Genomic DNA, 27,807 nt, shown 5'->3' with positions numbered 1-27,807 from the left:
AGGAGCTCCCGGAAGGAGTACTGTGAAAGCCTTAAGGTCAACAAATAATGGCGTATCGCTCCTGGTGAACTAGCCAGAGTAAGCTTGTAGATGCGACTGTGCTAAAACGAGGAGCAAGTGGCAGGAGTAACTATGACTCTCTTAGGGTTGCCAAATGACTCGTCAAAAGGCGAATTACATCGGCAAACTCGAGGAGCTCCCGGAAGGAGTACTGTGAAAGCCTTAAGGTCAACAAATAATGGCGTATCGCTCCTGGTGAACTAGCCAGAGTAAGCTTGTAGATGCGACTGTGGTAAAACGAGGAGCAAGTGGCAGGAGTAACTATGACTCTCTTAAGGTAGACAAATGCCTCGTCAACAGGCGAATTCCAACGGCAAACTCGAGCAGCTCCCGGCAGGAGTACTGTGAAAGTCTTAAGGTCAACAAATAATGGCGTATCGCTTCTGGTGAACTAGCCAGAGTAAGCTTGTAGATGTGACTGTGGTAAAATGGGGAGCAAGTGGCAGGAGTAACTATGACTCTCTTAGGGTTGCCAAATGACTCGTCAAAAGGCGAATTACATCGGCAAACTCGAGGAGCTCCCGGAAGGAGTACTGTGAAAGCCTTAAGGTCAACAAATAATGGCGTATCGCTCCTGGTGAACTAGCCAGAGTAAGCTTGTAGATGCGACTGTGGTAAAACGAGGAGCAAGTGGCAGGAGTAACTATGACTCTCTTAAGGTAGCCAAATGCCTCGTCAACAGGCGAATTCCAACGGCAAACTCGAGCAGCTTCCGGCAGGAGTACTGTGAAAGTCTTAAGGTCAACAAATAATGGCGTATCGCTTCTGGTGAACTAGCCAGAGTAAGCTTGTAGATGTGACTGTGGTAAAATGTGGAACAAGTGGCAGGAGTAACTATGACTCTCCTAGGGTTGCCAAATGACTCGTCAAAAGGCGAATTACATCGGCAAACTCGAGGAGCTCCCGGAAGGAGTACTGTGAAAGCCTTAAGGTCAACAAATAATGGCGTATCGCTCCTGGTGAACTAGCCAGAGTAAGCTTGTAGATGCGACTGTGGTAAAACGAGGAGCAAGTGGCAGGAGTAACTATGACTCTCTTAAGGTAGCCAAATGCCTCGTCAACAGGCGAATTCCAACGGCAAACTCGAGCAGCTCCCGGAAGGAGTACTGTGAAAGCCTTAAGGTCAACAAATAATGGCGTATCGCTCCTGGTGAACTGGCCAGAGTAAGCTTCTAGATGTGACTGTGTGAAACGGGGTGCAACTGGCAGGAGTAACTATGACTCTCTTAAGGTAGCCAAATGCCTCGTCAACAGGCGAAAAACATCGGCATTCTTGAGGAGCTCCCGGCAGGAGTACTGTGAAAGTCTTAAGGTCAACAAATAATGGTGTATCGCTTCTGGTGAACTAGCCAGAGTAAGCTTGTAGATGTGACTGTGGTAAAATGGGGAGCAAGTGGCAGGAGTAACTATGACTCTCTTAGGGTTGCCAAATGACTCGTCAAAAGGCGAATTACATCGGCAAACCCGAGGAGCTCCCGGAAGGAGTACTGTGAAAGCCTTAAGGTCAACAAATAATGGCGTATCGCTCCTGGTGAACTAGCCAGAGTAAGCTTGTAGATGCGACTGTGGTAAAACGAGGAGCAAGTGGCAGGAGTAACTATGACTCTCTTGAGGTAGCCAAATGCCTCGTCAACAGGCGAATTACATCGGCAAACTCGAGGAGCTCCCGGAAGGAGTACTGTGAAAGCCTTAAGATCAACAAATAATGGCGTATCGCTCCTGGTGAACTAGCCAGAGTAAGCTTGTAGATGCGACTGTGGTAAAACGAGGAGCAAGTGGCAGGAGTAACTATGACTCTCTTAAGGTAGCCAAATGCCTCGTCAACAGGCGAATTCCAACGGCAAACTCGAGCAGCTCCCGGCAGGAGTACTGTGAAAGTCTTAAGGTCAACAAATAATGGCGTATCGCTTCTGGTGAACTAGCCAGAGTAAGCTTGTAGATGTGACTGTGGTAAAATGGGGAACAAGTGGCAGGAGTAACTATGACTCTCCTAGGGTTGCCAAATGACTCGTCAAAAGGCGAATTACATCGGCAAACTCGAGGAGCTCCCGGAAGGAGTACTGTGAAAGCCTTAAGGTCAACAAATAATGGCGTATCGCTCCTGGTGAACTAGCCAGAGTAAGCTTGTAGATGCGACTGTGCTAAAACGAGGAGCAAGTGGCAGGAGTAACTATGACTCTCTTAAGGTAGCCAAATGCCTCGTCAACAGGCGAATTCCAACGGCAAACTCGAGGAGCTCCCGGCAGGAGTACTGTGAAAGTCTTAAGGTCAACAAATAATGGCGTATCGCTTCTGGTGAACTAGCCAGAGTAAGCTTGTAGATGCGACTGTGGTAAAACGAGGAGCAAGTGGCAGGAGTAACTATGACTCTCTTAAGGTAGCCAAATGCCTCGTCAATAGGCGAATTCCAACGGCAAACTCGAGCAGCTCCCGGAAGGAGTACTGTGAAAGCCTTAAGGTCAACAAATAATGGCGTATCGCTCCTGGTGAACTGGCCAGAGTAGGCTTGTAGATGTGACTGTGTGAAACGGGGTGCAACTGGCAGGAGTAACTATGACTCTCTTAAGGTAGCCAAATGCCTCGTCAACAGGCGTAAAACATCGGCATTCTCGAGGAGCTCCCGGCAGGAGTACTGTGAAAGTCTTAAGGTCAACAAATAATGGTGTATCGCTTCTGGTGAACTAGCCAGAGTAAGCTTGTAGATGTGACTGTGGTAAAATGGGGAGCAAGTGGCAGGAGTAACTATGACTCTCTTAGGGTTGCCAAATGACTCGTCAAAAGGCGAATTACATCGGCAAACCCGAGGAGCTCCCGGAAGGAGTACTGTGAAAGCCTTAAGGTCAACAAATAATGGCGTATCGCTCCTGGTGAACTAGCCAGAGTAAGCTTGTAGATGCGACTGTGGTAAACCGAGGAGCAAGTGGCAGGAGTAACTATGACTCTCTTAAGGTAGCCAAATGCCTCGTCAACAGGCGAATTACATCGGCAAACTCGAGGAGCTCCCGGAAGGAGTACTGTGAAAGCCTTAAGGTCAACAAATAATGGCGTATCGCTCCTGGTGAACTAGCCAGAGTAAGCTTGTAGATGCGACTGTGCTAAAACGAGGAGCAAGTGGCAGGAGTAACTATGACTCTCTTAAGGTAGCCAAATGCCTCGTCAACAGGCGAAAAACATCGGCATTCTCGAGGAGCTCCCGGCAGGAGTACTGTGAAAGTCTTAAGGTCAACAAATAATGGTGTATCGCTTCTGGTGAACTAGCCAGAGTAAGCTTGTAGATGTGACTGTGGTAAAATGGGGAGCAAGTGGCAGGAGTAACTATGACTCTCTTAGGGTTGCCAAATGACTCGTCAAAAGGCGAATTACATCGGCAAACCCGAGGAGCTCCCGGAAGGAGTACTGTGAAAGTCTTAAGGTCAACAAATAATGGCGTATCGCTCCTGGTGAACTAGCTAGAGTAAGCTTGTAGATGCGACTGCGGTAAAACGAGGAGCAAGTGGCAGGAGTAACTATGACTCTCTTAAGGTAGCCAAATGCCTCGTCAAAAGGCGAATTCCAACGGCAAACTCGAGCAGCTCCCGGAAGGAGTACTGTGAAAGCCTTAAGGTCAACAAATAATGGCGTATCGCTCCTGGTGAACTAGCCAGAGTATGCTTGTAGATGCGACTGTGGTAAAACGAGGAGCAAGTGGCAGGAGTAACTATGACTCTCTTAAGGTAGCCAAATGCCTCGTCAACAGGCGAATTCCAACGGCAAACTCGAGCAGCTCCCGGCAGGAGTACTGTGAAAGTCTTAAGGTCAACAAATAATGGCGTATCGCTTCTGGTGAACTAGCCAGAGTAAGCTTGTAGATGTGACTGTGGTAAAATGGGGAGCAAGTGGCAGGAGTAACTATGACTCTCTTAGGGTTGCCAAATGACTCGTCAAAAGGCGAATTACATCGGCAAACTCGAGGAGCTCCCGGAAGGAGTACTGTGAAAGCCTTAAGGTCAACAAATAATGGCGTATCGCTCCTGGTGAACTAGCCAGAGTAAGCTTGTAGATGCGACTGTGGTAAAACAAGGAGCAAGTAGCAGGAGTAACTATGACTCTCTTAAGGTAGCCAAATGCCTCGTCAACAGGCGAATTCCAACGGCAAACTCGAGCAGCTCCCGGAAGGAGTACTGTGAAAGCCTTAAGGTCAACAAATAATGGCGTATCGCTCCTGGTGAACTGGCCAGAGTAAGCTTGTAGATGTGACTGTGTGAAACGGGGTGCAACTGGCAGGAGTAACTATGACTCTCTTAAGGTAGCCAAATGCCTTGTCAACAGGCGAAAAACATCGGCATTCTCGAGGAGCTCCCGGCAGGAGTACTGTGAAAGTCTTAAGGTCAACAAATAATGGTGTATCGCTTCTGGTGAACTAGCCAGAGTAAGCTTGTAGATGTGACTGTGGTAAAATGGGGAGCAAGTGGCAGGAGTAACTATGACTCTCTTAGGGTTGCCAAATGACTCGTCAAAAGGCGAATTACATCGGCAAACCCGAGGAGCTCCCGGAAGGAGTACTGTGAAAGCCTTAAGGTCAACAAATAATGGCGTATCGCTCCTGGTGAACTAGCCAGAGTAAGCTTGTAGATGCGACTGTGGTAAAACGAGGAGCAAGTGGCAGGAGTAACTATGACTCTCTTAAGGTAGCCAAATGCCTCGTCAACAGGCGAATTACATCGGCAAACTCGAGGAGCTCCCGGAAGGAGTACTGTGAAAGCCTTAAGATCAACAAATAATGGCGTATCGCTCCTGGTGAACTAGCCAGAGTAAGCTTGTAGATGCGACTGTGGTAAAACGAGGAGCAAGTGGCAGGAGTAACTATGACTCTCTTAAGGTAGCCAAATGCCTCGTCAACAGGCGAATTCCAACGGCAAACTCGAGCAGCTCCCGGCAGGAGTACTGTGAAAGTCTTAAGGTCAACAAATAATGGCGTATCGCTTCTGGTGAACTAGCCAGAGTAAGCTTGTAGATGTGACTGTGGTAAAATGGGGAACAAGTGGCAGGAGTAACTATGACTCTCCTAGGGTTGCCAAATGACTCGTCAAAAGGCGAATTACATCGGCAAACTCGAGGAGCTCCCGGAAGGAGTACTGTGAAAGCCTTAAGGTCAACAAATAATGGCGTATCGCTCCTGGTGAACTAGCCAGAGTAAGCTTGTAGATGCGACTGTGCTAAAACGAGGAGCAAGTGGCAGGAGTAACTATGACTCTCTTAAGGTAGCCAAATGCCTCGTCAACAGGCGAATTCCAACGGCAAACTCGAGGAGCTCCCGGCAGGAGTACTGTGAAAGTCTTAAGGTCAACAAATAATGGCGTATCGCTTCTGGTGAACTAGCCAGAGTAAGCTTGTAGATGCGACTGTGGTAAAACGAGGAGCAAGTGGCAGGAGTAACTATGACTCTCTTAAGGTAGCCAAATGCCTCGTCAATAGGCGAATTCCAACGGCAAACTCGAGCAGCTCCCGGAAGGAGTACTGTGAAAGCCTTAAGGTCAACAAATAATGGCGTATCGCTCCTGGTGAACTGGCCAGAGTAGGCTTGTAGATGTGACTGTGTGAAACGGGGTGCAACTGGCAGGAGTAACTATGACTCTCTTAAGGTAGCCAAATGCCTCGTCAACAGGCGTAAAACATCGGCATTCTCGAGGAGCTCCCGGCAGGAGTACTGTGAAAGTCTTAAGGTCAACAAATAATGGTGTATCGCTTCTGGTGAACTAGCCAGAGTAAGCTTGTAGATGTGACTGTGGTAAAATGGGGAGCAAGTGGCAGGAGTAACTATGACTCTCTTAGGGTTGCCAAATGACTCGTCAAAAGGCGAATTACATCGGCAAACCCGAGGAGCTCCCGGAAGGAGTACTGTGAAAGCCTTAAGGTCAACAAATAATGGCGTATCGCTCCTGGTGAACTAGCCAGAGTAAGCTTGTAGATGCGACTGTGGTAAACCGAGGAGCAAGTGGCAGGAGTAACTATGACTCTCTTAAGGTAGCCAAATGCCTCGTCAACAGGCGAATTACATCGGCAAACTCGAGGAGCTCCCCGAAGGAGTACTGTGAAAGCCTTAAGGTCAACAAATAATGGCGTATCGCTCCTGGTGAACTAGCCAGAGTAAGCTTGTAGATGCGACTGTGGTAAAACGAGGAGCAAGTGGCAGGAGTAACTATGACTCTCTTAAGGTAGCCAAATGCCTCGTCAACAGGCGAAAAACATCGGCATTCTCGAGGAGCTCCCGGCAGGAGTACTGTGAAAGTCTTAAGGTCAACAAATAATGGTGTATCGCTTCTGGTGAACTAGCCAGAGTAAGCTTGTAGATGTGACTGTGGTAAAATGGGGAGCAAGTGGCAGGAGTAACTATGACTCTCTTAGGGTTGCCAAATGACTCGTCAAAAGGCGAATTACATCGGCAAACCCGAGGAGCTCCCGGAAGGAGTACTGTGAAAGTCTTAAGGTCAACAAATAATGGCGTATCGCTCCTGGTGAACTAGCTAGAGTAAGCTTGTAGATGCGACTGTGGTAAAACGAGGAGCAAGTGGCAGGAGTAACTATGACTCTCTTAAGGTAGCCAAATGCCTCGTCAAAAGGCGAATTCCAACGGCAAACTCGAGCAGCTCCCGGAAGGAGTACTGTGAAAGCCTTAAGGTCAACAAATAATGGCGTATCGCTCCTGGTGAACTAGCCAGAGTATGCTTGTAGATGCGACTGTGGTAAAACGAGGAGCAAGTGGCAGGAGTAACTATGACTCTCTTAAGGTAGCCAAATGCCTCGTCAACAGGCGAATTCCAACGGCAAACTCGAGCAGCTCCCGGCAGGAGTACTGTGAAAGTCTTAAGGTCAACAAATAATGGCGTATCGCTTCTGGTGAACTAGCCAGAGTAAGCTTGTAGATGTGACTGTGGTAAAATGGGGAGCAAGTGGCAGGAGTAACTATGACTCTCTTAGGGTTGCCAAATGACTCGTCAAAAGGCGAATTACATCGGCAAACTCGAGGAGCTCCCGGAAGGAGTACTGTGAAAGCCTTAAGGTCAACAAATAATGGCGTATCGCTCCTGGTGAACTAGCCAGAGTAAGCTTGTAGATGCGACTGTGGTAAAACAAGGAGCAAGTAGCAGGAGTAACTATGACTCTCTTAAGGTAGCCAAATGCCTCGTCAACAGGCGAATTCCAACGGCAAACTCGAGCAGCTCCCGGAAGGAGTACTGTGAAAGCCTTAAGGTCAACAAATAATGGCGTATCGCTCCTGGTGAACTGGCCAGAGTAAGCTTGTAGATGTGACTGTGTGAAACGGGGTGCAACTGGCAGGAGTAACTATGACTCTCTTAAGGTAGCCAAATGCCTTGTCAACAGGCGAAAAACATCGGCATTCTCGAGGAGCTCCCGGCAGGAGTACTGTGAAAGTCTTAAGGTCAACAAATAATGGTGTATCGCTTCTGGTGAACTAGCCAGAGTAAGCTTGTAGATGTGACTGTGGTAAAATGGGGAGCAAGTGGCAGGAGTAACTATGACTCTCTTAGGGTTGCCAAATGACTCGTCAAAAGGCGAATTACATCGGCAAACCCGAGGAGCTCCCGGAAGGAGTACTGTGAAAGCCTTAAGGTCAACAAATAATGGCGTATCGCTCCTGGTGAACTAGCCAGAGTAAGCTTGTAGATGCGACTGTGGTAAAACGAGGAGCAAGTGGCAGGAGTAACTATGACTCTCTTAAGGTAGCCAAATGCCTCGTCAACAGGCGAATTACATCGGCAAACTCGAGGAGCTCCCGGAAGGAGTACTGTGAAAGCCTTAAGATCAACAAATAATGGCGTATCGCTCCTGGTGAACTAGCCAGAGTAAGCTTGTAGATGCGACTGTGGTAAAACGAGGAGCAAGTGGCAGGAGTAACTATGACTCTCTTAAGGTAGCCAAATGCCTCGTCAACAGGCGAATTCCAACGGCAAACTCGAGCAGCTCCCGGCAGGAGTACTGTGAAAGTCTTAAGGTCAACAAATAATGGCGTATCGCTTCTGGTGAACTAGCCAGAGTAAGCTTGTAGATGTGACTGTGGTAAAATGGGGAACAAGTGGCAGGAGTAACTATGACTCTCCTAGGGTTGCCAAATGACTCGTCAAAAGGCGAATTACATCGGCAAACTCGAGGAGCTCCCGGAAGGAGTACTGTGAAAGCCTTAAGGTCAACAAATAATGGCGTATCGCTCCTGGTGAACTAGCCAGAGTAAGCTTGTAGATGCGACTGTGCTAAAACGAGGAGCAAGTGGCAGGAGTAACTATGACTCTCTTAGGGTTGCCAAATGACTCGTCAAAAGGCGAATTACATCGGCAAACTCGAGGAGCTCCCGGAAGGAGTACTGTGAAAGCCTTAAGGTCAACAAATAATGGCGTATCGCTCCTGGTGAACTAGCCAGAGTAAGCTTGTAGATGCGACTGTGGTAAAACGAGGAGCAAGTGGCAGGAGTAACTATGACTCTCTTAAGGTAGACAAATGCCTCGTCAACAGGCGAATTCCAACGGCAAACTCGAGCAGCTCCCGGCAGGAGTACTGTGAAAGTCTTAAGGTCAACAAATAATGGCGTATCGCTCCTGGTGAACTGGCCAGAGTAAGCTTCTAGATGTGACTGTGTGAAACGGGGTGCAACTGGCAGGAGTAACTATGACTCTCTTAAGGTAGCCAAATGCCTCGTCAACAGGCGAAAAACATCGGCATTCTTGAGGAGCTCCCGGCAGGAGTACTGTGAAAGTCTTAAGGTCAACAAATAATGGTGTATCGCTTCTGGTGAACTAGCCAGAGTAAGCTTGTAGATGTGACTGTGGTAAAATGGGGAGCAAGTGGCAGGAGTAACTATGACTCTCTTAGGGTTGCCAAATGACTCGTCAAAAGGCGAATTACATCCGCAAACCCGAGGAGCTCCCGGAAGGAGTACTGTGAAAGCCTTAAGGTCAACAAATAATGGCGTATCGCTCCTGGTGAACTAGCCAGAGTAAGCTTGTAGATGCGACTGTGGTAAAACGAGGAGCAAGTGGCAGGAGTAACTATGACTCTCTTGAGGTAGCCAAATGCCTCGTCAACAGGCGAATTACATCGGCAAACTCGAGGAGCTCCCGGAAGGAGTACTGTGAAAGCCTTAAGATCAACAAATAATGGCGTATCGCTCCTGGTGAACTAGCCAGAGTAAGCTTGTAGATGCGACTGTGGTAAAACGAGGAGCAAGTGGCAGGAGTAACTATGACTCTCTTAAGGTAGCCAAATGCCTCGTCAACAGGCGAATTCCAACGGCAAACTCGAGCAGCTCCCGGCAGGAGTACTGTGAAAGTCTTAAGGTCAACAAATAATGGCGTATCGCTTCTGGTGAACTAGCCAGAGTAAGCTTGTAGATGTGACTGTGGTAAAATGGGGAACAAGTGGCAGGAGTAACTATGACTCTCCTAGGGTTGCCAAATGACTCGTCAAAAGGCGAATTACATCGGCAAACTCGAGGAGCTCCCGGAAGGAGTACTGTGAAAGCCTTAAGGTCAACAAATAATGGCGTATCGCTCCTGGTGAACTAGCCAGAGTAAGCTTGTAGATGCGACTGTGCTAAAACGAGGAGCAAGTGGCAGGAGTAACTATGACTCTCTTAAGGTAGCCAAATGCCTCGTCAACAGGCGAATTCCAACGGCAAACTCGAGGAGCTCCCGGCAGGAGTACTGTGAAAGTCTTAAGGTCAACAAATAATGGCGTATCGCTTCTGGTGAACTAGCCAGAGTAAGCTTGTAGATGCGACTGTGGTAAAACGAGGAGCAAGTGGCAGGAGTAACTATGACTCTCTTAAGGTAGCCAAATGCCTCGTCAATAGGCGAATTCCAACGGCAAACTCGAGCAGCTCCCGGAAGGAGTACTGTGAAAGCCTTAAGGTCAACAAATAATGGCGTATCGCTCCTGGTGAACTGGCCAGAGTAAGCTTGTAGATGTGACTGTGTGAAACGGGGTGCAACTGGCAGGAGTAACTATGACTCTCTTAAGGTAGCCAAATGCCTCGTCAACAGGCGTAAAACATCGGCATTCTCGAGGAGCTCCCGGCAGGAGTACTGTGAAAGTCTTAAGGTCAACAAATAATGGTGTATCGCTTCTGGTGAACTAGCCAGAGTAAGCTTGTAGATGTGACTGTGGTAAAATGGGGAGCAAGTGGCAGGAGTAACTATGACTCTCTTAGGGTTGCCAAATGACTCGTCAAAAGGCGAATTACATCGGCAAACCCGAGGAGCTCCCGGAAGGAGTACTGTGAAAGCCTTAAGGTCAACAAATAATGGCGTATCGCTCCTGGTGAACTAGCCAGAGTAAGCTTGTAGATGCGACTGTGGTAAAACGAGGAGCAAGTGGCAGGAGTAACTATGACTCTCTTAAGGTAGCCAAATGCCTCGTCAACAGGCGAATTACATCGGCAAACTCGAGGAGCTCCCGGAAGGAGTACTGTGAAAGCCTTAAGGTCAACAAATAATGGCGTATCGCTCCTGGTGAACTAGCCAGAGTAAGCTTGTAGATGCGACTGTGGTAAAACGAGGAGCAAGTGGCAGGAGTAACTATGACTCTCTTAAGGTAGCCAAATGCCTCGTCAACAGGCGAAAAACATCGGCATTCTCGAGGAGCTCCCGGCAGGAGTACTGTGAAAGTCTTAAGGTCAACAAATAATGGTGTATCGCTTCTGGTGAACTAGCCAGAGTAAGCTTGTAGATGTGACTGTGGTAAAATGGGGAGCAAGTGGCAGGAGTAACTATGACTCTCTTGGGGTTGCCAAATGACTCGTCAAAAGGCGAATTACATCGGCAAACCCGAGGAGCTCCCGGAAGGAGTACTGTGAAAGTCTTAAGGTCAACAAATAAAGGCGTATCGCATCTGGTGAACTAGCCAGAGTAAGCTTGTAGATGCGACTGTGGTAAAACGAGGAGCAAGTGGCAGGAGTAACTATGACTCTCTTAAGGTAGCCAAATGCCTCGTCAACAGGCGAATTCCAACGGCAAACTCGAGCAGCTTCCGGCAGGAGTACTGTGAAAGTCTTAAGGTCAACAAATAATGGCGTATCGCTTCTGGTGAACTAGCCAGAGTAAGCTTGTAGATGTGACTGTGGTAAAATGGGGAACAAGTGGCAGGAGTAACTATGACTCTCCTAGGGTTGCCAAATGACTCGTCAAAAGGCGAATTACATCGGCAAACTCGAGGAGCTCCCGGAAGGAGTACTGTGAAAGCCTTAAGGTCAACAAATAATGGCGTATCGCTCCTGGTGAACTAGCCAGAGTAAGCTTGTAGATGCGACTGTGGTAAAACGAGGAGCAAGTGGCAGGAGTAACTATGACTCTCTTAAGGTAGCCAAATGCCTCGTCAACAGGCGAATTCCAACGGCAAACTCGAGCAGCTCCCGGAAGGAGTACTGTGAAAGCCTTAAGGTCAACAAATAATGGCGTATCGCTCCTGGTGAACTGGCCAGAGTAAGCTTGTAGATGTGACTGTGTGAAACGGGGTGCAACTGGCAGGAGTAACTATGACTCTCTTAAGGTAGCCAAATGCCTCGTCAACAGGCGAATTCCAACGGCAAACTCGAGCAGCTCCCGGCAGGAGTACTGTGAAAGTCTTAAGGTCAACAAATAATGGCGTATCGCTTCTGGTGAACTAGCCAGAGTAAGCTTGTAGATGTGACTGTGGTAAAATGGGGAGCAAGTGGCAGGAGTAACTATGACTCTCTTAGGGTTGCCAAATGACTCGTCAAAAGGCGAATTACATCGGCAAACTCGAGGAGCTCCCGGAAGGAGTACTGTGAAAGCCTTAAGGTCAACAAATAATGGCGTATCGCTCCTGGTGAACTAGCCAGAGTAAGCTTGTAGATGCGACTGTGGTAAAACGAGGAGCAAGTGGCAGGAGTAACTATGACTCTCTTAAGGTAGACAAATGCCTCGTCAACAGGCGAATTCCAACGGCAAACTCGAGCAGCTCCCGGCAGGAGTACTGTGAAAGTCTTAAGGTCAACAAATAATGGCGTATCGCTTCTGGTGAACTAGCCAGAGTAAGCTTGTAGATGTGACTGTGGTAAAATGGGGAGCAAGTGGCAGGAGTAACTATGACTCTCTTAGGGTTGCCAAATGACTCGTCAAAAGGCGAATTACATCGGCAAACTCGAGGAGCTCCCGGAAGGAGTACTGTGAAAGCCTTAAGGTCAACAAATAATGGCGTATCGCTCCTGGTGAACTAGCCAGAGTAAGCTTGTAGATGCGACTGTGGTAAAACGAGGAGCAAGTGGCAGGAGTAACTATGACTCTCTTAAGGTAGCCAAATGCCTCGTCAACAGGCGAATTCCAACGGCAAACTCGAGCAGCTTCCGGCAGGAGTACTGTGAAAGTCTTAAGGTCAACAAATAATGGCGTATCGCTTCTGGTGAACTAGCCAGAGTAAGCTTGTAGATGTGACTGTGGTAAAATGGGGAACAAGTGGCAGGAGTAACTATGACTCTCCTAGGGTTGCCAAATGACTCGTCAAAAGGCGAATTACATCGGCAAACTCGAGGAGCTCCCGGAAGGAGTACTGTGAAAGCCTTAAGGTCAACAAATAATGGCGTATCGCTCCTGGTGAACTAGCCAGAGTAAGCTTGTAGATGCGACTGTGGTAAAACGAGGAGCAAGTGGCAGGAGTAACTATGACTCTCTTAAGGTAGCCAAATGCCTCGTCAACAGGCGAATTCCAACGGCAAACTCGAGCAGCTCCCGGAAGGAGTACTGTGAAAGCCTTAAGGTCAACAAATAATGGCGTATCGCTCCTGGTGAACTGGCCAGAGTAAGCTTGTAGATGTGACTGTGTGAAACGGGGTGCAACTGGCAGGAGTAACTATGACTCTCTTAAGGTAGCCAAATGCCTCGTCAACAGGCGAATTCCAACGGCAAACTCGAGCAGCTCCCGGCAGGAGTACTGTGAAAGTCTTAAGGTCAACAAATAATGGCGTATCGCTTCTGGTGAACTAGCCAGAGTAAGCTTGTAGATGTGACTGTGGTAAAATGGGGAGCAAGTGGCAGGAGTAACTATGACTCTCTTAGGGTTGCCAAATGACTCGTCAAAAGGCGAATTACATCGGCAAACTCGAGGAGCTCCCGGAAGGAGTACTGTGAAAGCCTTAAGGTCAACAAATAATGGCGTATCGCTCCTGGTGAACTAGCCAGAGTAAGCTTGTAGATGCGACTGTGGTAAAACGAGGAGCAAGTGGCAGGAGTAACTATGACTCTCTTAAGGTAGACAAATGCCTCGTCAACAGGCGAATTCCAACGGCAAACTCGAGCAGCTCCCGGCAGGAGTACTGTGAAAGTCTTAAGGTCAACAAATAATGGCGTATCGCTTCTGGTGAACTAGCCAGAGTAAGCTTGTAGATGTGACTGTGGTAAAATGGGGAGCAAGTGGCAGGAGTAACTATGACTCTCTTAGGGTTGCCAAATGACTCGTCAAAAGGCGAATTACATCGGCAAACTCGAGGAGCTCCCGGAAGGAGTACTGTGAAAGCCTTAAGGTCAACAAATAATGGCGTATCGCTCCTGGTGAACTAGCCAGAGTAAGCTTGTAGATGCGACTGTGGTAAAACGAGGAGCAAGTGGCAGGAGTAACTATGACTCTCTTAAGGTAGCCAAATGCCTCGTCAACAGGCGAATTCCAACGGCAAACTCGAGCAGCTTCCGGCAGGAGTACTGTGAAAGTCTTAAGGTCAACAAATAATGGCGTATCGCTTCTGGTGAACTAGCCAGAGTAAGCTTGTAGATGTGACTGTGGTAAAATGGGGAACAAGTGGCAGGAGTAACTATGACTCTCCTAGGGTTGCCAAATGACTCGTCAAAAGGCGAATTACATCGGCAAACTCGAGGAGCTCCCGGAAGGAGTACTGTGAAAGCCTTAAGGTCAACAAATAATGGCGTATCGCTCCTGGTGAACTAGCCAGAGTAAGCTTGTAGATGCGACTGTGGTAAAACGAGGAGCAAGTGGCAGGAGTAACTATGACTCTCTTAAGGTAGCCAAATGCCTCGTCAACAGGCGAATTCCAACGGCAAACTCGAGCAGCTCCCGGAAGGAGTACTGTGAAAGCCTTAAGGTCAACAAATAATGGCGTATCGCTCCTGGTGAACTGGCCAGAGTAAGCTTCTAGATGTGACTGTGTGAAACGGGGTGCAACTGGCAGGAGTAACTATGACTCTCTTAAGGTAGCCAAATGCCTCGTCAACAGGCGAAAAACATCGGCATTCTCGAGGACCTCCCGGCAGGAGTACTGTGAAAGTCTTAAGGTCAACAAATAATGGTGTATCGCTTCTGGTGAACTAGCCAGAGTAAGCTTGTAGATGTGACTGTGGTAAAATGGGGAGCAAGTGGCAGGAGTAACTATGACTCTCTTAGGGTTGCCAAATGACTCGTCAAAAGGCGAATTACATCGGCAAACCCGAGGAGCTCCCGGAAGGAGTACTGTGAAAGTCTTAAGGTCAACAAATAATGGCGTATCGCTCCTGGTGAACTAGCCAGAGTAAGCTTGTAGATGCGACTGTGGTAAAACGAGGAGCAAGTGGCAGGAGTAACTATGACTCTCTTAAGGTAGCCAAATGCCTCGTCAAAAGGCGAATTCCAACGGCAAACTCGAGCAGCTCCCGGAAGGAGTACTGTGAAAGCCTTAAGGTCAACAAATAATGGCGTATCGCTCCTGGTGAACTAGCCAGAGTAAGCTTGTAGATGTGACTGTGGTAAAATGGGGAGCAAGTGGCAGGAGTAACTATGACTCTCTTAGGGTTGCCAAATGACTCGTCAAAAGGCGAATTACATCGGCAAACTCGAGGAGCTCCCGGAAGGAGTACTGTGAAAGCCTTAAGGTCAACAAATAATGGCGTATCGCTCCTGGTGAACTAGCCAGAGTAAGCTTGTAGATGCGACTGTGGTAAAACGAGGAGCAAGTAGCAGGAGTAACTATGACTCTCTTAAGGTAGCCAAATGCCTCGTCAACAGGCGAATTCCAACGGCAAACTCGAGCAGCTCCCGGAAGGAGTACTGTGAAAGCCTTAAGGTCAACAAATAATGGCGTATCGCTCCTGGTGAACTGGCCAGAGTAAGCTTGTAGATGTGACTGTGTGAAACGGGGTGCAACTGGCAGGAGTAACTATGACTCTCTTAAGGTAGCCAAATGCCTTGTCAACAGGCGAAAAACATCGGCATTCTCGAGGAGCTCCCGGCAGGAGTACTGTGAAAGTCTTAAGGTCAACAAATAATGGTGTATCGCTTCTGGTGAACTAGCCAGAGTAAGCTTGTAGATGTGACTGTGGTAAAATGGGGAGCAAGTGGCAGGAGTAACTATGACTCTCTTAGGGTTGCCAAATGACTCGTCAAAAGGCGAATTACATCGGCAAACCCGAGGAGCTCCCGGAAGGAGTACTGTGAAAGCCTTAAGGTCAACAAATAATGGCGTATCGCTCCTGGTGAACTAGCCAGAGTAAGCTTGTAGATGCGACTGTGGTAAAACGAGGAGCAAGTGGCAGGAGTAACTATGACTCTCTTAAGGTAGCCAAATGCCTCGTCAACAGGCGAATTACATCGGCAAACTCGAGGAGCTCCCGGAAGGAGTACTGTGAAAGCCTTAAGATCAACAAATAATGGCGTATCGCTCCTGGTGAACTAGCCAGAGTAAGCTTGTAGATGCGACTGTGGTAAAACGAGGAGCAAGTGGCAGGAGTAACTATGACTCTCTTAAGGTAGCCAAATGCCTCGTCAACAGGCGAATTCCAACGGCAAACTCGAGCAGCTCCCGGAAGGAGTACTGTGAAAGCCTTAAGGTCAACAAATAATGGCGTATCGCTCCTGGTGAACTGGCCAGAGTAAGCTTCTAGATGTGACTGTGTGAAACGGGGTGCAACTGGCAGGAGTAACTATGACTCTCTTAAGGTAGCCAAATGCCTCGTCAACAGGCGAAAAACATCGGCATTCTCGAGGAGCTCCCGGCAGGAGTACTGTGAAAGTCTTAAGGTCAACAAATAATGGTGTATCGCTTCTGGTGAACTAGCCAGAGTAAGCTTGTAGATGTGACTGTGGTAAAATGGGGAGCAAGTGGCAGGAGTAACTATGACTCTCTTAGGGTTGCCAAATGACTCGTCAAAAGGCGAATTACATCGGCAAACCCGAGGAGCTCCCGGAAGGAGTACTGTGAAAGTCTTAAGGTCAACAAATAATGGCGTATCGCTCCTGGTGAACTAGCCAGAGTAAGCTTGTAGATGCGACTGTGGTAAAACGAGGAGCAAGTGGCAGGAGTAACTATGACTCTCTTAAGGTAGCCAAATGCCTCGTCAAAAGGCGAATTCCAACGGCAAACTCGAGCAGCTCCCGGAAGGAGTACTGTGAAAGCCTTAAGGTCAACAAATAATGGCGTATCGCTCCTGGTGAACTAGCCAGAGTATGCTTGTAGATGCGACTGTGGTAAAACGAGGAGCAAGTGGCAGGAGTAACTATGACTCTCTTAAGGTAGCCAAATGCCTCGTCAACAGGCGAATTCCAACGGCAAACTCGAGGAGCTCCCGGCAGGAGTACTGTGAAAGTCTTAAGGTCAACAAATAATGGCGTATCGCTTCTGGTGAACTAGCCAGAGTAAGCTTGTAGATGTGACTGTGGTAAAATGGGGAGCAAGTGGCAGGAGTAACTATGACTCTCTTAGGGTTGCCAAATAACTCGTCAAAAGGCGAATTACATCGGCAAACTCGAGGAGCTCCCGGAAGGAGTACTGTGAAAGCCTTAAGGTCAACAAATAATGGCGTATCGCTCCTGGTGAACTAGCCAGAGTAAGCTTGTAGATGCGACTGTGGTAAAACGAGGAGCAAGTGGCAGGAGTAACTATGACTCTCTTAAGGTAGCCAAATGCCTCGTCAACAGGCGAATTCCAACGGCAAACTCGAGCAGCTCCCGGAAGGAGTACTGTGAAAGCCTTAAGGTCAACAAATAATGGCGTATCGCTCCTGGTGAACTGGCCAGAGTAAGCTTGTAGATGTGACTGTGTGAAACGGGGTGCAACTGGCAGGAGTAACTATGACTCTCTTAAGGTAGCCAAATGCCTTGTCAACAGGCGAAAAACATCGGCATTCTCGAGGAGCTCCCGGCAGGAGTACTGTGAAAGTCTTAAGGTCAACAAATAATGGTGTATCGCTTCTGGTGAACTAGCCAGAGTAAGCTTGTAGATGTGACCGTGGTAAAATGGGGAGCAAGTGGCAGGAGTAACTATGACTCTCTTAGGGTTGCCAAATGACTCGTCAAAAGGCGAATTACATCGGCAAACCCGAGGAGCTCCCGGAAGGAGTACTGTGAAAGCCTTAAGGTCAACAAATAATGGCGTATCGCTCCTGGTGAACTAGCCAGAGTAAGCTTGTAGATGTGACTGTGGTAAAATGGGGAGCAAGTGGCAGGAGTAACTATGACTCTCTTAAGGTAGCCAAATGCCTCGTCAAAAGGCGAATTCCAACGGCAAACTCGAGCAGCTCCCGGAAGGAGTACTGTGAAAGCCTTAAGGTCAACAAATAATGGCGTATCGCTCCTGGTGAACTAGCCAGAGTAAGCTTGTAGATGTGACTGTGGTAAAATGGGGAGCAAGTGGCAGGAGTAACTATGACTCTCTTAGGGTTGCCAAATGACTCGTCAAAAGGCGAATTACATCGGCAAACTCGAGGAGCTCCCGGAAGGAGTACTGTGAAAGCCTTAAGGTCAACAAATAATGGCGTATCGCTCCTGGTGAACTAGCCAGAGTAAGCTTGTAGATGCGACTGTGGTAAAACGAGGAGCAAGTAGCAGGAGTAACTATGACTCTCTTAAGGTAGCCAAATGCCTCGTCAACAGGCGAATTCCAACGGCAAACTCGAGCAGCTCCCGGAAGGAGTACTGTGAAAGCCTTAAGGTCAACAAATAATGGCGTATCGCTCCTGGTGAACTGGCCAGAGTAAGCTTGTAGATGTGACTGTGTGAAACGGGGTGCAACTGGCAGGAGTAACTATGACTCTCTTAAGGTAGCCAAATGCCTTGTCAACAGGCGAAAAACATCGGCATTCTCGAGGAGCTCCCGGCAGGAGTACTGTGAAAGTCTTAAGGTCAACAAATAATGGTGTATCGCTTCTGGTGAACTAGCCAGAGTAAGCTTGTAGATGTGACTGTGGTAAAATGGGGAGCAAGTGGCAGGAGTAACTATGACTCTCTTAGGGTTGCCAAATGACTCGTCAAAAGGCGAATTACATCGGCAAACCCGAGGAGCTCCCGGAAGGAGTACTGTGAAAGCCTTAAGGTCAACAAATAATGGCGTATCGCTCCTGGTGAACTAGCCAGAGTAAGCTTGTAGATGCGACTGTGGTAAAACGAGGAGCAAGTGGCAGGAGTAACTATGACTCTCTTAAGGTAGCCAAATGCCTCGTCAACAGGCGAATTACATCGGCAAACTCGAGGAGCTCCCGGAAGGAGTACTGTGAAAGCCTTAAGATCAACAAATAATGGCGTATCGCTCCTGGTGAACTAGCCAGAGTAAGCTTGTAGATGCGACTGTGGTAAAACGAGGAGCAAGTGGCAGGAGTAACTATGACTCTCTTAAGGTAGCCAAATGCCTCGTCAACAGGCGAATTCCAACGGCAAACTCGAGCAGCTCCCGGCAGGAGTACTGTGAAAGTCTTAAGGTCAACAAATAATGGCGTATCGCTTCTGGTGAACTAGCCTGAGTAAGCTTGTAGATGTGACTGTGGTAAAATGGGGAACAAGTGGCAGGAGTAACTATGACTCTCCTAGGGTTGCCAAATGACTCGTCAAAAGGCGAATTACATCGGCAAACTCGAGGAGCTCCCGGAAGGAGTACTGTGAAAGCCTTAAGGTCAACAAATAATGGCGTATCGCTCCTGGTGAACTAGCCAGAGTAAGCTTGTAGATGCGACTGTGGTAAAACGAGGAGCAAGTGGCAGGAGTAACTATGACTCTCTTAAGGTAGCCAAATGCCTCGTCAACAGGCGAATTCCAACGGCAAACTCGAGCAGCTCCCGGAAGGAGTACTGTGAAAGCCTTAAGGTCAACAAATAATGGCGTATCGCTCCTGGTGAACTGGCCAGAGTAAGCTTCTAGATGTGACTGTGTGAAACGGGGTGCAACTGGCAGGAGTAACTATGACTCTCTTAAGGTAGCCAAATGCCTCGTCAACAGGCGAAAAACATCGGCATTCTCGAGGAGCTCCCGGCAGGAGTACTGTGAAAGTCTTAAGGTCAACAAATAATGGTGTATCGCTTCTGGTGAACTAGCCAGAGTAAGCTTGTAGATGTGACTGTGGTAAAATGGGGAGCAAGTGGCAGGAGTAACTATGACTCTCTTAGGGTTGCCAAATGACTCGTCAAAAGGCGAATTACATCGGCAAACCCGAGGAGCTCCCGGAAGGAGTACTGTGAAAGTCTTAAGGTCAACAAATAATGGCGTATCGCTCCTGGTGAACTAGCCAGAGTAAGCTTGTAGATGCGACTGTGGTAAAACGAGGAGCAAGTGGCAGGAGTAACTATGACTCTCTTAAGGTAGCCAAATGCCTCGTCAAAAGGCGAATTCCAACGGCAAACTCGAGCAGCTCCCGGAAGGAGTACTGTGAAAGCCTTAAGGTCAACAAATAATGGCGTATCGCTCCTGGTGAACTAGCCAGAGTATGCTTGTAGATGCGACTGTGGTAAAACGAGGAGCAAGTGGCAGGAGTAACTATGACTCTCTTAAGGTAGCCAAATGCCTCGTCAACAGGCGAATTCCAACGGCAAACTCGAGGAGCTCCCGGCAGGAGTACTGTGAAAGTCTTAAGGTCAACAAATAATGGCGTATCGCTTCTGGTGAACTAGCCAGAGTAAGCTTGTAGATGTGACTGTGGTAAAATGGGGGCAAGTGGCAGGAGTAACTATGACTCTCTTAGGGTTGCCAAATAACTCGTCAAAAGGCGAATTACATCGGCAAACTCGAGGAGCTCCCGGAAGGAGTACTGTGAAAGCCTTAAGGTCAACAAATAATGGCGTATCGCTCCTGGTGAACTAGCCAGAGTAAGCTTGTAGATGCGACTGTGGTAAAACGAGGAGCAAGTGGCAGGAGTAACTATGACTCTCTTAAGGTAGCCAAATGCCTCGTCAACAGGCGAATTCCAACGGCAAACTCGAGCAGCTCCCGGAAGGAGTACTGTGAAAGCCTTAAGGTCAACAAATAATGGCGTATCGCTCCTGGTGAACTGGCCAGAGTAAGCTTGTAGATGTGACTGTGTGAAACGGGGTGCAACTGGCAGGAGTAACTATGACTCTCTTAAGGTAGCCAAATGCCTTGTCAACAGGCGAAAAACATCGGCATTCTCGAGGAGCTCCCGGCAGGAGTACTGTGAAAGTCTTAAGGTCAACAAATAATGGTGTATCGCTTCTGGTGAACTAGCCAGAGTAAGCTTGTAGATGTGACCGTGGTAAAATGGGGAGCAAGTGGCAGGAGTAACTATGACTCTCTTAGGGTTGCCAAATGACTCGTCAAAAGGCGAATTACATCGGCAAACCCGAGGAGCTCCCGGAAGGAGTACTGTGAAAGCCTTAAGGTCAACAAATAATGGCGTATCGCTCCTGGTGAACTAGCCAGAGTAAGCTTGTAGATGCGACTGTGGTAAAACGAGGAGCAAGTGGCAGGAGTAACTATGACTCTCTTAAGGTAGCCAAATGCCTCGTCAACAGGCGAATTACATCGGCAAACTCGAGGAGCTCCCGGAAGGAGTACTGTGAAAGCCTTAAGATCAACAAATAATGGCGTATCGCTCCTGGTGAACTAGCCAGAGTAAGCTTGTAGATGCGACTGTGGTAAAACGAGGAGCAAGTGGCAGGAGTAACTATGACTCTCTTAAGGTAGCCAAATGCCTCGTCAACAGGCGAATTCCAACGGCAAACTCGAGCAGCTCCCGGCAGGAGTACTGTGAAAGTCTTAAGGTCAACAAATAATGGCGTATCGCTTCTGGTGAACTAGCCAGAGTAAGCTTGTAGATGTGACTGTGGTAAAATGGGGAGCAAGTGGCAGGAGTAACTATGACTCTCTTAGGGTTGCCAAATAACTCGTCAAAAGGCGAATTACATCGGCAAACTCGAGGAGCTCCCGGAAGGAGTACTGTGAAAGCCTTAAGGTCAACAAATAATGGCGTATCGCTCCTGGTGAACTAGCCAGAGTAAGCTTGTAGATGCGACTGTGGTAAAACGAGGAGCAAGTGGCAGGAGTAACTATGACTCTCTTAAGGTAGCCAAATGCCTCGTCAACAGGCGAATTCCAACGGCAAACTCGAGCAGCTCCCGGAAGGAGTACTGTGAAAGCCTTAAGGTCAACAAATAATGGCGTATCGCTCCTGGTGAACTGGCCAGAGTAAGCTTGTAGATGTGACTGTGTGAAACGGGGTGCAACTGGCAGGAGTAACTATGACTCTCTTAAGGTAGCCAAATGCCTTGTCAACAGGCGAAAAACATCGGCATTCTCGAGGAGCTCCCGGCAGGAGTACTGTGAAAGTCTTAAGGTCAACAAATAATGGTGTATCGCTTCTGGTGAACTAGCCAGAGTAAGCTTGTAGATGTGACTGTGGTAAAATGGGGAGCAAGTGGCAGGAGTAACTATGACTCTCTTAGGGTTGCCAAATGACTCGTCAAAAGGCGAATTACATCGGCAAACCCGAGGAGCTCCCGGAAGGAGTACTGTGAAAGCCTTAAGGTCAACAAATAATGGCGTATCGCTCCTGGTGAACTAGCCAGAGTAAGCTTGTAGATGCGACTGTGGTAAAACGAGGAGCAAGTGGCAGGAGTAACTATGACTCTCTTAAGGTAGCCAAATGCCTCGTCAACAGGCGAATTACATCGGCAAACTCGAGGAGCTCCCGGAAGGAGTACTGTGAAAGCCTTAAGATCAACAAATAATGGCGTATCGCTCCTGGTGAACTAGCCAGTGTAAGCTTGTAGATGCGACTGTGGTAAAACGAGGAGCAAGTGGCAGGAGTAACTATGACTCTCTTAAGGTAGCCAAATGCCTCGTCAACAGGCGAAAAACATCGGCATTCTCGAGGAGCTCCCGGCAGGAGTACTGTGAAAGTCTTAAGGTCAACAAATAATGGTGTATCGCTTCTGGTGAACTAGCCAGAGTAAGCTTGTAGATGTGACTGTGGTAAAATGGGGAGCAAGTGGCAGGAGTAACTATGACTCTCTTAGGGTTGCCAAATGACTCGTCAAAAGGCGAATTACATCGGCAAACCCGAGGAGCTCCCGGAAGGAGTACTGTGAAAGTCTTAAGGTCAACAAATAATGGCGTATCGCTCCTGGTGAACTAGCCAGAGTAAGCTTGTAGATGCGACTGTGGTAAAACGAGGAGCAAGTGGCAGGAGTAACTATGACTCTCTTAAGGTAGCCAAATGCCTCGTCAACAGGCGAATTCCAACGGCAAACTCGAGCAGCTCCCGGAAGGAGTACTGTGAAAGCCTTAAGGTCAACAAATAATGGCGTATCGCTCCTGGTGAACTGGCCAGAGTAAGCTTGTAGATGTGACTGTGTGAAACGGGGTGCAACTGGCAGGAGTAACTATGACTCTCTTAAGGTAGCCAAATGCCTTGTCAACAGGCGAAAAACATCGGCATTCTCGAGGAGCTCCCGGCAGGAGTACTGTGAAAGTCTTAAGGTCAACAAATAATGGTGTATCGCTTCTGGTGAACTAGCCAGAGTAAGCTTGTAGATGTGACTGTGGTAAAATGGGGAGCAAGTGGCAGGAGTAACTATGACTCTCTTAGGGTTGCCAAATGACTCGTCAAAAGGCGAATTACATCGGCAAACCCGAGGAGCTCCCGGAAGGAGTACTGTGAAAGCCTTAAGGTCAACAAATAATGGCGTATCGCTCCTGGTGAACTAGCCAGAGTAAGCTTGTAGATGCGACTGTGGTAAAACGAGGAGCAAGTGGCAGGAGTAACTATGACTCTCTTAAGGTAGCCAAATGCCTCGTCAACAGGCGAATTACATCGGCAAACTCGAGGAGCTCCCGGAAGGAGTACTGTGAAAGCCTTAAGATCAACAAATAATGGCGTATCGCTCCTGGTGAACTAGCCAGAGTAAGCTTGTAGATGCGACTGTGGTAAAACGAGGAGCAAGTGGCAGGAGTAACTATGACTCTCTTAAGGTAGCCAAATGCCTCGTCAACAGGCGAATTCCAACGGCAAACTCGAGCAGCTCCCGGCAGGAGTACTGTGAAAGTCTTAAGGTCAACAAATAATGGCGTATCGCTTCTGGTGAACTAGCCAGAGTAAGCTTGTAGATGTGACTGTGGTAAAATGGGGAGCAAGTGGCAGGAGTAACTATGACTCTCTTAGGGTTGCCAAATAACTCGTCAAAAGGCGAATTACATCGGCAAACTCGAGGAGCTCCCGGAAGGAGTACTGTGAAAGCCTTAAGGTCAACAAATAATGGCGTATCGCTCCTGGTGAACTAGCCAGAGTAAGCTTGTAGATGCGACTGTGGTAAAACGAGGAGCAAGTGGCAGGAGTAACTATGACTCTCTTAAGGTAGCCAAATGCCTCGTCAACAGGCGAATTCCAACGGCAAACTCGAGCAGCTCCCGGAAGGAGTACTGTGAAAGTCTTAAGGTCAACAAATAATGGCGTATCGCTTCTGGTGAACTAGCTAGAGTAAGCTTGTAGATGTGACTGTGGTAAAACGAGGAGCAAGTGGCAGGAGTAACTATGACTCTCTTAAGGTAGCCAAATGCCTCGTCAACAGGCGAATTCCAACGGCAAACTCGAGCAGCTCCCGGAAGGAGTACTGTGAAAGCCTTAAGGTCAACAAATAATGGCGTATCGCTCCTGGTGAACTAGCCAGTGTAAGCTTGTAGATGCGACTGTGGTAAAACGAGGAGCAAGTGGCAGGAGTAACTATGACTCTCTTAAGGTAGCCAAATGCCTCGTCAACAGGCGAAAAACATCGGCATTCTCGAGGAGCTCCCGGCAGGAGTACTGTGAAAGTCTTAAGGTCAACAAATAATGGTGTATCGCTTCTGGTGAACTAGCCAGAGTAAGCTTGTAGATGTGACTGTGGTAAAATGGGGAGCAAGTGGCAGGAGTAACTATGACTCTCTTAGGGTTGCCAAATGACTCGTCAAAAGGCGAATTACATCGGCAAACCCGAGGAGCTCCCGGAAGGAGTACTGTGAAAGTCTTAAGGTCAACAAATAATGGCGTATCGCTCCTGGTGAACTAGCCAGAGTAAGCTTGTAGATGCGACTGTGGTAAAACGAGGAGCAAGTGGCAGGAGTAACTATGACTCTCTTAAGGTAGCCAAATGCCTCGTCAACAGGCGAATTCCAACGGCAAACTCGAGCAGCTCCCGGAAGGAGTACTGTGAAAGCCTTAAGGTCAACAAATAATGGCGTATCGCTCCTGGTGAACTGGCCAGAGTAAGCTTGTAGATGTGACTGTGTGAAACGGGGTGCAACTGGCAGGAGTAACTATGACTCTCTTAAGGTAGCCAAATGCCTTGTCAACAGGCGAAAAACATCGGCATTCTCGAGGAGCTCCCGGCAGGAGTACTGTGAAAGTCTTAAGGTCAACAAATAATGGTGTATCGCTTCTGGTGAACTAGCCAGAGTAAGCTTGTAGATGTGACTGTGGTAAAATGGGGAGCAAGTGGCAGGAGTAACTATGACTCTCTTAGGGTTGCCAAATGACTCGTCAAAAGGCGAATTACATCGGCAAACCCGAGGAGCTCCCGGAAGGAGTACTGTGAAAGCCTTAAGGTCAACAAATAATGGCGTATCGCTCCTGGTGAACTAGCCAGAGTAAGCTTGTAGATGCGACTGTGGTAAAACGAGGAGCAAGTGGCAGGAGTAACTATGACTCTCTTAAGGTAGCCAAATGCCTCGTCAACAGGCGAATTACATCGGCAAACTCGAGGAGCTCCCGGAAGGAGTACTGTGAAAGCCTTAAGATCAATAAATAATGGCGTATCGCTCCTGGTGAACTAGCCAGAGTAAGCTTGTAGATGCGACTGTGGTAAAACGAGGAGCAAGTGGCAGGAGTAACTATGACTCTCTTAAGGTAGCCAAATGCCTCGTCAACAGGCGAATTCCAACGGCAAACTCGAGCAGCTCCCGGCAGGAGTACTGTGAAAGTCTGAAGGTCAACAAATAATGGCGTATCGCTTCTGGTGAACTAGCCAGAGTAAGCTTGTAGATGTGACTGTGGTAAAATGGGGAGCAAGTGGCAGGAGTAACTATGACTCTCTTAGGGTTGCCAAATAACTCGTCAAAAGGCGAATTACATCGGCAAACTCGAGGAGCTCCCGGAAGGAGTACTGTGAAAGCCTTAAGGTCAACAAATAATGGCGTATCGCTCCTGGTGAACTAGCCAGAGTAAGCTTGTAGATGCGACTGTGGTAAAACGAGGAGCAAGTGGCAGGAGTAACTATGACTCTCTTAAGGTAGCCAAATGCCTCGTCAAAAGGCGAATTCCAACGGCAAACTCGAGCAGCTCCCGGAAGGAGTACTGTGAAAGCCTTAAGGTCAACAAATAATGGCGTATCGCTCCTGGTGAACTGGCCAGAGTAAGCTTGTAGATGTGACTGTGTGAAACGGGGTGCAACTGGCAGGAGTAACTATGACTCTCTTAAGGTAGCCAAATGCCTTGTCAACAGGCGAAAAACATCGGCATTCTCGAGGAGCTCCCGGCAGGAGTACTGTGAAAGTCTTAAGGTCAACAAATAATGGTGTATCGCTTCTGGTGAACTAGCCAGAGTAAGCTTGTAGATGTGACTGTGGTAAAATGGGGAGCAAGTGGCAGGAGTAACTATGACTCTCTTAGGGTTGCCAAATGACTCGTCAAAAGGCGAATTACATCGGCAAACCCGAGGAGCTCCCGGAAGGAGTACTGTGAAAGCCTTAAGGTCAACAAATAATGGCGTATCGCTCCTGGTGAACTAGCCAGAGTAAGCTTGTAGATGCGACTGTGGTAAAACGAGGAGCAAGTGGCAGGAGTAACTATGACTCTCTTAAGGTAGCCAAATGCCTCGTCAACAGGCGAATTACATCGGCAAACTCGAGGAGCTCCCGGAAGGAGTACTGTGAAAGCCTTAAGATCAACAAATAATGGCGTATCGCTCCTGGTGAACTAGCCAGAGTAAGCTTGTAGATGCGACTGTGGTAAAACGAGGAGCAAGTGGCAGGAGTAACTATGACTCTCTTAAGGTAGCCAAATGCCTCGTCAACAGGCGAAAAACATCGGCATTCTCGAGGAGCTCCCGGCAGGAGTACTGTGAAAGTCTTAAGGTCAACAAATAATGGTGTATCGCTTCTGGTGAACTAGCCAGAGTAAGCTTGTAGATGTGACTGTGGTAAAATGGGGAGCAAGTGGCAGGAGTAACTATGACTCTCTTAGGGTTGCCAAATGACTCGTCAAAAGGCGAATTACATCGGCAAACCCGAGGAGCTCCCGGAAGGAGTACTGTGAAAGTCTTAAGGTCAACTAATAATGGCGTATCGCATCTGGTGAACTAGCCAGAGTAAGCTTGTAGATGCGACTGTGGTAAAACGAGGAGCAAGTGGCAGGAGTAACTATGACTCTCTTAAGGTAGCCAAATGCCTCGTCAACAGGCGAATTCCAACGGCAAACTCGAGCAGCTCCCGGAAGGAGTACTGTGAAAGCCTTAAGGTCAACAAATAATGGCGTATCGCTCCTGGTGAACTGGCCAGAGTAAGCTTGTAGATGTGACTGTGTGAAACGGGGTGCAACTGGCAGGAGTAACTATGACTCTCTTAAGGTAGCCAAATGCCTCGTCAACAGGCGTAAAACATCGGCATTCTCGAGGAGCTCCCGGCAGGAGTACTGTGAAAGTCTTAAGGTCAACAAATAATGGTGTATCGCTTCTGGTGAACTAGCCAGAGTAAGCTTGTAGATGTGACTGTGGTAAAATGGGGAGCAAGTGGCAGGAGTAACTATGACTCTCTTATGGTTGCCAAATGACTCGTCAAAAGGCGAATTACATCGGCAAACCCGAGGAGCTCCCGGAAGGAGTACTGTGAAAGCCTTAAGGTCAACAAATAATGGCGTATCGCTCCTGGTGAACTAGCCAGAGTAAGCTTGTAGATGCGACTGTGGTAAAACGAGGAGCAAGTGGCAGGAGTAACTATGACTCTCTTAAGGTAGCCAAATGCCTCGTCAACAGGCGAATTACATCGGCAAACTCGAGGAGCTCCCGGAAGGAGTACTGTGAAAGCCTTAAGGTCAACAAATAATGGCGTATCGCTCCTGGTGAACTAGCCAGAGTAAGCTTGTAGATGCGACTGTGGTAAAACGAGGAGCAAGTGGCAGGAGTAACTATGACTCTCTTAAGGTAGCCAAATTACTCGTCAACAGGCGAAAAACATCGGCATTCTCGAGGAGCTCCCGGCAGGAGTACTGTGAAAGTCTTAAGGTCAACAAATAATGGTGTATCGCTTCTGGTGAACTAGCCAGAGTAAGCTTGTAGATGTGACTGTGGTAAAATGGGGAGCAAGTGGTAGGAGTAACTATGACTCTCTTAGGGTTGCCAAATGACTCGTCAAAAGGCGAATTACATCGGCAAACCCGAGGAGCTCCCGGAAGGAGTACTGTGAAAGTCTTAAGGTCAACAAATAATGGCGTATCGCATCTGGTGAACTAGCCAGAGTAAGCTTGTAGATGCGACTGTGGTAAAACGAGGAGCAAGTGGCAGGAGTAACTAT

Source organism: Schistocerca nitens, chromosome 6 (genome assembly GCF_023898315.1).
Source record: "Schistocerca nitens isolate TAMUIC-IGC-003100 chromosome 6, iqSchNite1.1, whole genome shotgun sequence".
NCBI lineage: Eukaryota > Metazoa > Arthropoda > Insecta > Orthoptera > Acrididae > Schistocerca > Schistocerca nitens.
This window is presented reverse-complemented; position numbering follows the sequence as displayed.